Below are 6957 nucleotides of genomic sequence, written 5' to 3'. Positions count from 1 at the left end.
TGAAATGTGCCTCTGTCATCTTTTTTTAGGACTGCCTGGTATTCTGTTGAGTGTAGATGTCCCCATTTTTTTTTTTTTTGTACCAGGTATTCAGCTTAGGGGAGCTTAACCACTGAGCCACTGCCTCAGCTTCCCAAGCTTCTGGGATTACAGGCGTGTGCCACTGTTCTTGGCATGTCTCCATTTCCCACTCCTGCAACCAGTGGTTGGTGTTAGACTTCTACTAGGTTGTTGCATAATAGTCTTCACTTCATAAAATATCTCAGTGTTGAGAATCATTTGTTTCTCATTTAACCAGAAATGTTATAGAGTTATAAAAAGAATGAAGATGAATGTTGGGGAGCTGATTAAGGAAGTGTAGTCTTGAGGCACTTTCTAATGATGAAAGGTAAGGATGGCAAGAGGTTAGGAAGAGTTGTTTGTATGGATAGGCAAGGCCTCCGGGAGGGTAGGACATTAAACTGACTTGGATGAAGAGGCTTCTGGGTAAAAATCAGGGTCTTATGGTGAGAGAATACTGAACACAGAGTCCCTGGAGAAGAAGTGAATGAGGTCTACAGCAGAACTGGATGGAGAACCCTTGTGGTTGGAATTGAAGAAAGTGAGAGGAGACTGGCAGGCACCAGAGCACTTCTGTGTCTGGAGTAATTGAAACAGGTGAGTGATATGATCTTCCTTAGAGTTTGAAAATATCTCTGTCTCTGCTAGGCAGTGGAAATCAGGAGCTCAAGTAGAAGTTGTTGCTAATTTAGACAAATTACAGCTTGGACTGTGGTGGTAATAATGGAAAAGAGAGAACTAGTTTTGGGGTATGTTTTATAAGTAGAGCAGTTGGGATTTGCTCATAAGTTTTGGATTTTGAGGGAGAGATGAGCTTTCAGTTTTTAAGACATGCTCTGTAATGGTAAAAAAGCAGAATATTAATTTATAAGCAATTTGCTCTATGATTTTAGTAGTGTTGACTGAGGGTCACTTGTCCACTTGAGTTGATTCTTTTGAATATTGAGCAAATATAGAAACTGGCTCTTGAATCTCCAGTCCTTTCCTATATGGTTTCTACCACTGCTTTTTTCTGTGGTAGAAACCCTGGTTCTCCCACTGCCTGTAGTCTTGTAAGCCCTATTCTGGCCTCTAGCTAGGAACATCTTCCCTTTTCCACCAGCTATTTCTTGCTCTCTTTTTCTACATTACTGTCCTGTGTTCCGATGCTGGGATGTACAGATGCTTCTTTATCAGTAGAGCAAGAGCATTGCAGCCCATCCTGAACTGTGGTTAGAGGGTGATATCACAATTCCCAGGGATCTTGGAGATTTGGGTGGCTGAAAGCAGTGGAGTATCAGCTGTCAGAATTTCTGCATAATCTTATTATTTCTGATTTTGTGTAGTTAGATAAGATAAAAAACCATTTGTGAGCTGATCTTAGGTTTATAAACATCTTTTAATACAACCATCACATTTCAATTAGATTGATTTTTTTTAAAAAAATTTTTATTTACAGACGGATGCAATATCTTTATTTTGTTTATTCATTTTTGTGTGGTGCTGAGGATCGAACCCAGTGCCTCACATGTGTGAAGCAAGTGCTCTGCCACTGAACCCCAACCCCAACCCCACAATTAGATTGATTTTTATAATCACATCATGTTATATTGTCTTCCAAAGTCTGTAGTTTCCCTTAACCAGATACTGTACTTCAATAATATAACTTACTCTTGGGTTTCTTTGTTATATAACTACTGCCCAAGGGTACTGTGTGTGTGTGTGTGTGTGTGTGTGTGTGTGTATGTGTGTGTATTTCCTTTTTCTTATTGGAAGAGCAGGTTCAGTAGTGGTTGTCTTCTCACTCATACACTGTAATTTTGTGCATGGCGCTCTTTTATTTAGCCACTCCTGAATTCCGGTACAATTGGTACAAACTCACTTTTGCTGTAGAAGATTGAAGTTTTCAGAACAGATTATAGATATTTACACACATAGCCTCTAAGGGTAGGGACTCAGGAAAGAGTATAGGAGGAGCTTAGTGGATGTAGGAGGAAATTGTGGAGCAGGTGAAGTCCATGGTAGGTGCTATGTATGTTAGGTAGTTGAATTAGTAGGGGAATGTTTGGGAAGTTGCCATAACCAATGATCACAAGATTGGCAATTTAAAGCCACAAAGTTTATTCTTTTAGAGTTCTAGAAGGCAGAAGTCTGAAATGAAGATGTTTTCAGGGCTACACTCCCTCTGAAGGCTGGAGAGTTGTATTAGGGTTCTCACAGAAGGGGATATATTAGAATCAACTCACATGATCAGAAGCTGGATAGTCCCATAATGGCAGTCTGTAGGCTAGAGAACCAAAGGAACCAGTAGCTGCTCAGTTCAAGAAGCTGGAGCCTCAGAACAAGAGGGACCAATAAAACAGCCCATGTCTGACCTGAAGGCCTGAAAAGTCCCTGAAGAATTGCTGGTTAGAGTCCACATTAGAAAAGTGAGGGAGCTAGAGTCTGATGTCCTCAGTCAATTGGTAGCAGCAGTAGACACACCCACTCAAGAAGAATTGAACTTGCATCTGCCATAGCTTTCTCTTTTTCTGATTGTGTTGTCTCCTTACCTCACAGACTATTGGATGGTGCCACCCACATTCAACGTTGATCTCCTCACTCAGTTTGCTGTCCTACGTGCGGATGATTGGTCTCTGGAAACCATAGATGAACCTAGAATTCTCTTAATCCTAGGCATCTCTCAATGCAATCAAGTTGACCATCCAGATTAACTCTCAAAAAGGTTCTTTGCCTCTTCTATCTCCTGGGTGTTCCAGGTGTTCTTTGATTTGTGACTGTATCTTTCCATCAACGCCTCTGTCTCCACATGGCTTCTCTTTTTTATGTTTATTCCTTCTTCTCTCTTTTAAGGATGCTTCTCATTGAATTTAGAACCCACCTGTAATTCAGGAAGATTTCATCCCAAGATCTGTAACTTAAATCTGTAGAGATCCTTTTTCCAAATAATATAATATTCGTAGGTACCAGGTATTAGGGCGCAATGTTGGCACCACATTTTTGGACTTAGTTATTCCTTTTTTTAAAATAATGTATTATATGTATATTGTTGGTATTGTCACAGGGCTTTCTTTAAATCACTGTTCAATTGTGTATTTTGAAATCAGATAGTTTACAGTTATGAAATAGCATGGATCAACTAGGTAACATTTGAAAAGTAAAAGAAAATCTTAGCTAAACACTTCAGAATTAGATAATTTGTGAAGTAATTTCTCCTGAATTGTTACAGTATCATTTTTTGGGGTCTTCTTTTTGAAAAATTTGAAATATTCAAATATCAAAATGTTCAATATTCAATATTCAAAATATTCAAAATATCACATATTCAAAAATCAGCATGCCAGCTCTATTCTATTTCCCAATCTTCACATTTTGTTTAAAAAAACAAAGCATCACATATGTAGTTGAACTCTGATATTATTTTCCTTTCCTTTTACCTATGAGCAATCATTATTCTTAATTTAGTACATTGTCATACTCATTCATGATACCCTCTCCATTAAGTATATAGTTCCATCCATGAACAATATATAGCAGTATGTAGCATGCATAAAACTGTATATTGTGCAGTATTAGGATATGAATACACAGTACATATACAGATACACATGTTTGGATATGTGTGTACATATGATTTTAAAAAAGTTTTAAAATTTAGAGTATTATATTGATACATAGTATCTGGGTTCCTTTTGACATAATTATACATACAAGGAATTTGATTGGTCCCCATTTCTCCTCCTCTTTCTTATACCCTTCCCTCCTTCTCTTTTCCCTCCTCTACCCCACTGATCTTCCTTTTACACCTTTATTTATTAATTTTTGGTTGGTACTTTTTTACATGTACATAAAAGACACTCCCTTTGGTACATTTAATATGTCTGTAACATGATTCTGTTAGACTAATTTCATATTTCTCTCCCCTCCCTTCTTCCCTTTTCCTTTTTCTTTTACTCCTCTGATGTTCTCTGTATCTTTGTGATCTCTTCCTCCCACTTCTTTCTTTTAATTTTGCCTTAACTTCTTCATATGAAAGAAAACATTTGACCCTTGATCTTCTGAGTCTGGCTTATTTCACTTAGCATGATTTTCTCTATTTCCATCCATTTAAAAGCAAATGCCATTATTTCATTCTTTTTTATGGCTGAGTGAAACTCCATTGTGTATATATACCACATTTTCTCTACCCATTCATCTGTTGATGGGCATCTGGGTTGATTCCATAATTTGACTATTGTGAATTGTACTGCTATAAACATTGTAGTGACTACATTGCTGTAATATTCCGATTTTAGTTCTTTTGGTTAGATGCTAAGTGTGGGATAAATGGATCACATGGTGGTTCCATTCCTAGGTTTTTGAGGAATATCTACACTGCTTTCGAAAGTAATTGTACTAATTTGCAGTCTCACCAACAATGTATGTATGTACCTTTCCCCCACATCCTCACCAGCATTTATTTTTATTCATATTTCTGATAATTGGCATTCTTACTGGAGTGAGATGAAACTTAAAGTAGTTTTGATGATTTTCATTTCCCTGATTGCTAGAGATGTTGAACATCTTTGTGGTATTTGTGTTTCTTCTTTTTAGAAATTTCTGTTTAGTTCTTTTGCCCATTTGTTGATTTGGTTATTTATTTTTCTGGCATTGAGTTAGTTTGTTTGGCACTAGGGATTTAACCCAGGGGTACATAACCATTGAGCCACATCCCCAGCCCATTTTTGTATTTTATTTACAGAGAGGGTCTCACTGAGTTGCTTAAGACCTTGCTAAGTTGTTGAGGCTAGCTTTGAATTTGTGATCCTCCTGCTTCAGCCTCCCGAGCTGCTGGGATTACAGGTGTGCACCACCATGCCCAGCTGGCATTGAGGTTTTTGAAAATTTTTAAATGTATTCTGGATATTAACCTCTTGTCAGAGGAGTAGTTGGCAAGATTTTTTCCCATTCTGTTGGCTGTCTTCATCCTTGTGTTTTCTTTGCTGTGTAGAAGCTTGTTAATTTAATGGTATCCCATAGCACCTCTAAGGTTTCTGGTCTAACTTCTAAATCTTTGATCCATTTTGATTTGATTTTTGTGCAGGTAAAAGATATGGATCTAATTTCATTCTCCTACATGTAGATATCCACTTTTCCCAGCACCATTTGTTAAAAAGTCTGTCTTTTCTCCAGTATGTTTTAGTCCAGTTTTTCACTGACATTACCAAAAAACCTGAGAAGAACAATTAGAGGAGGAAAAATTTATTTTGGAGCTCAGGATTTTGGAGGTCTTAATCTATAGATGGCTGTCTCAGTTGGTGTGGGCCCAAGGTGAGGCAGAACATTAAGGTGAAAAAATCGTGGAGGAGGAAAGTAGCTCAGGACATCCCACCAGAAATCAAGGGGTGCGGGGAGAGAAAGAGGGAGCGTCGCTTGCCCACGTGCTCTCCTCACTGTGGACAAAATATAATTTCCCCGGGTATGCCTGGAATGCCTGATCAACCCAGCTTCTCCAGCCACACACTAGAGACCTACAGTTCCTATTCTGTTACTCCCAATCAGGATTAATGCACTGGTTAGATTAAGGCTTTCTTAACCCAATCATTTCACCTCTAACCTTTCTTGCATTGGTTCACACATGAGCTTTTGAAAAATACCACATATCTAAACCATAAGATATTTTTTGCACCTTTGTCAAGTATCAAATGACTCTGTGTATGTGGCTTTGCCTTTGTGTCTTTTGTTTCATTGATCTTTATATTTACTTTGATGCTGATATTATTGCTATTTTTGTTATTATGAGATTGGGTATTGTGATGCCTCCTGCATCACTTTTCTTATTCAGAATTGCTTTGGCTACTCTGGGTCTTCCCAATGAATTGAAGGATTCCCTCCCCCCTCTATTTTGGTGAAGAATGTCATTGACGTTTTGTTGGGAATTGAATTGAATCTGTATATTGGTTTTGGTAGTATGGCCATTTTGACAATATTAATTTTGCCTCTCCAAGAACATGGTAGATGTTTCCATCTTCTAAGGTCTTCAACTTCTTTCTTCAGTGTTCTTTAGCTTTCATTGTACATATCTTTTACTTCCTGTTAGATTGATTCCCAAGTTTTTTTTTTTTTTTTTTTTGACAACATTGTGAAGGGGATAGTTTTCCTGATTTTCTCAGCTGAATCATGTTAGAGTATAGAAGAATGTTGATCTTATATCCTACTACTTTGCTAAATTCTTTTATGAGCTATAGTAGTCTTCTGGTGGAATTTTTTGGGTCTTCTCTGTATGGGATCAAGTCATTGGCAAACAGTGATAGTTTGACTTCCTTCTTTTCCTATTGTATCCTTTTCATTTCCTTCTCTTACCTGATTGCTTTGTCCCGAGTTTCAAGGATTATATCGAATAGAACTGGTGAGAGTGTACATTCTTGTTGGGTTCCTGATTTGAGAAGAAATGCTTTTAGTTTTTCTCTATTTGGCAGGATGTTGGCTTTGGGTTTATAATGTTGAGATAAGTTTCTTCTATCCCTAGTTTCTCCAGTGTATTTTTAGTTCTTTTTTATGTTGCTGAGGATTGAACCCATGGCTTTGCACTTTCTAAACAAGTACTTTACCATTGAGCTACAATTCCAGCCTCTTTATATTTTTGTACACCAGTAAAACTATGTAGTATATTTTAGAACTTTACAAGTCTCATTTATCATTCTGTAGTTTTTTTTTTTTTCTGATACTAGGGATTGAACCCCAGGGCCTTGTGCATGCCAGGCAAATGGTCTACCACTGAACTATATCCCCAACCCTTCTCATTACTTTAAAAAATTTAGCCAGATGAGGTGGCACACGCCTATAATTCCTTCAGCTAGGGAGGTTGAGACACAAGGATCGTGAATTCAAAGCCAGCTTCAACAAAAGTGAGGCACTAAGTAACTCAGTGAGACCCTG

The 6957-nt window shown here is 37.7% G+C and overlaps 1 protein-coding gene across 1 annotated transcript in view; it reads left to right on the top strand.

Annotated features, from left to right (window-relative positions):
• Positions 1 to 585: 585 nt before the first annotated feature.
• The window catches only part of Arhgap32 (Rho GTPase activating protein 32), a 227475-nt gene continuing 221103 nt past the window's right edge, over positions 586 to 6957 (top strand). The window contains exon 1 of the mRNA XM_026392440.2: positions 586 to 657. The gene's annotated coding sequence lies outside the window, so the exon portion shown is untranslated. The remainder of the gene's footprint in view (positions 658 to 6957) is intronic.

This window comes from Urocitellus parryii, chromosome 4 (assembly GCF_045843805.1).
Source record: "Urocitellus parryii isolate mUroPar1 chromosome 4, mUroPar1.hap1, whole genome shotgun sequence".
Classification (NCBI taxonomy): domain Eukaryota; kingdom Metazoa; phylum Chordata; class Mammalia; order Rodentia; family Sciuridae; genus Urocitellus; species Urocitellus parryii.
The sequence above is the reverse complement of the archived record's forward strand: the minus strand, read 5'-3'. Positions and strand labels throughout refer to the sequence as shown.